Genomic DNA, 2,841 nt, shown 5'->3' on the forward strand with positions numbered 1-2,841 from the left:
CTCTCTCTCTGCCTCTGTCATGAATAAATGAAAAATCTTTTAAAAAAATGTGAATGTCCTCAATACCCCAGTTAAAAATCAAAGATTATCAGACTGTATAAAAAAGCAAAACTTAACCCTATGCTTATAGAAAGCCACTTTATTTTTTAATTTATTTATAATTTTTTAAAATTTTATTTAAATTCAATTTGCCAGCATATAGTATAACACCCAGTGCTCATCTTATTATGTGCCCTCCTTAATGCCGGTCACCCAGTTACCCTATCCCCTCACCCACCTCCCCTTCTGCAACTCATTGTTTATTTCCCAGAGTTAGGAGTCTCTCATGGTTTGCCTTTCTAATTTTTCACCATTCAGTTTCCCCCCTTCCTTTTTGGTCTCTTTCACTATTTCTTATATTCCATATATGAATGAAACTTAATGATGATTGTCTTTTTCTGATTGACTTATTTCACTCAGCATAAAACCCTCCAGTTTCACCATGTCGATGTAAGTGGTAGGTTTTCATCTTTTCTGGTAGCTGAGTAATATTTCATAAAAATATGGAACACTTCACGAATTTGTGTGTCATCCTTGTTCAGGGGCCATGCTAATCTTCTCTGTATTATTCCAATTTTAGTACATGTGTTGCCTAAATGAGAACAAGAAACCCACTTTAAATATAAACACTTGAATGATAAAAGGATGTTTAATTCTAGCATTAATAAAAAGAAACTTGAAGTGGTTATATTTGTATCCAGCAGAGAAGATTTTTAGGGCAAAATATATTACTAGGGATAAGAATGTCTTTTCATAATGACAAAGAGGTCAACTTACCAAGGGGCATGATATGCTTAAGAACCTGGTAACAGGGATACCTGGGTGGCTCGGCAGTTGAGCATCTGCCTTCTGCTCAGGGCGTGATCCTGGAGTCCTGGGATCAAGTCCCACGCTGGGCTCCCTGCATGGAGACTGCTTCTCCCTCTGCCTGTGTCTTTTCCTCTCCCTGTGTGTCTCTCATGAGTAAATAATTAAAATCTTAAATTAAAAAAAAAAAAGAACCTGGTAACAGAAGTTCAAAATCCATAAAGCAAAAATTAAATTCTGGCCAGTATAGTAAGCCAATAATAATACATAAAAGGAATCCAGATTGGAAACAAAGAAATAAAATTTTGTTCACAGATGACATTACTATCTCTACAAAATCCAATGGAATATACAAAAATGCTACTAGAATTAATAAGTGAGTTTAGCAAGATCAATTTTCAAAAGTCAACTGTATTTCTATATACTGGCAACAAACAATTGAAAATTGAAAGGATAAAGCAATACCATTCACAGTAGCATAAAAATATAAAAATGTCTGGCAAAAGATAGGCAAGACCTATAAAATAAAAAATGCAAAATATCTTGAGATAAATTAAATATCTAAGTTGAGAGATATATTATGAAGTTGGAATATTCAATATTGATAAGGATTCAATTCTCCCTAAATTGATCCAGAGATTCAGTGTAATTGAAATAAGCATCTCAGCAGGGTTTTTTTGGCACAAAATGACAAGCTGTGTATGGATGGGTGAGTCTGCCTTTGAAAAGTGGGGAGATTAGAAAGGAATGGAGAAAACATTTGGGGAATGTTAGAAAGGAATGGGGGAAAACAAAAGGGCATGAGGAAACACTTGGAGGGTGATGGATGTATATAGTATCCTGATCATTGTGATAGTCTTACAGATTTAAACATTTATCAAATTATACACTTTAAACGTGTATGGTTTGTTATATGTCAATTATACCTCAATAAAACTTTTAAAAATGTCATAGTATTTGGAGAAGTACTAGACCTTTGTTTTTGTTTTCTTTTTTTTAAGTTTTTTTTTAAGATTTTTTTATTTTTTAAGATTATTTATTTATTCATGAGAGATACAGAGAGAGAGGAAGAGACACAGGCAGAGGGAAAAGCAGGCTCCATGCAGGGACATGGGACTCAAACCCCGGTCTCCAGGATCATGCCCTGGGCTGAAGGTGGCATTAAACCGCTGAGCCACTGGGGCTGCCCAGTACTAGACCTTTGTAAGTGTTAGGAGAAGAGTCATTGTGATCAATTCTTTTTATTGAATCTATAAACTCTCAATTTTAGGATTTGATTTTAGACTGCAGTAATTTTCAATGCAGTACAGACCCTTAGGATGGAATGATGTAGTTAATCTCCATTGTCTATATCTGCCCAATGTCCCTTATTCCTTTTTTGTTACAGTGTCCCTTCCTTTGGAGAATCTTTTTCTTTGTGGTTATCCATTCATGAGGTTGTGGTAATACTTCCAGTCACATTTTCTTAGCCATAGGGGTTATGTCAACCAAAGCTAGCTACTTGTAGTGCCCTATCACTTTTCATGGTCAGTGTTTGGTGAGGTTGATACAAGACTCAGGCAACCAAAACTCATCCCTAGGAGATTTAAATATAAACCTGAATGTGGATAAACATAGATATAAAGGCATACTGATGAAAGAAGGCTGCCCTTGCTTCTCAGGTCAATAGCTTGATTTTATAATCCAAATTTAACTATGGATAGTTGTATGGAGAAACAATGAGGACATTAGGAAATAACTTATACATTCACTTATCTCATTGTATATATATTTTATTGCATCTTTACTATGTGTCAATTACTGGTCTAGGTGTTGGGAGTACAGCGGTGAACAAGCAGGGAGCAGCATACTTGATGATGAATAAAGAAAGGAAACGTCTAAGTGACATTGAGATCTTATATCTAGTCCTATTTGAGATCACATCCATTTTGCTTTTCCCAGTCACATAAAGTCATGAGATTTTTTCTTTTGCTAAAGACTGAATTTTGTTTCTGT

The 2,841-nt window shown here is 35.1% G+C and overlaps 1 non-coding gene across 1 annotated transcript; it reads right to left on the reverse strand.

Annotated features, from left to right (window-relative positions):
• Positions 1–536: 536 nt before the first annotated feature.
• Positions 537–645, reverse strand: LOC140621257 (U6 spliceosomal RNA). Its single transcript, XR_012020984.1, has one exon. It is a non-coding gene; the product is annotated as a U6 spliceosomal RNA (small nuclear RNA).
• Between the last annotated feature and the right edge of the window lie 2,196 nt (positions 646–2,841).

Source organism: Canis lupus, chromosome 29 (genome assembly GCF_048164855.1).
Source record: "Canis lupus baileyi chromosome 29, mCanLup2.hap1, whole genome shotgun sequence".
Classification (NCBI taxonomy): Eukaryota; Metazoa; Chordata; class Mammalia; order Carnivora; family Canidae; genus Canis; species Canis lupus.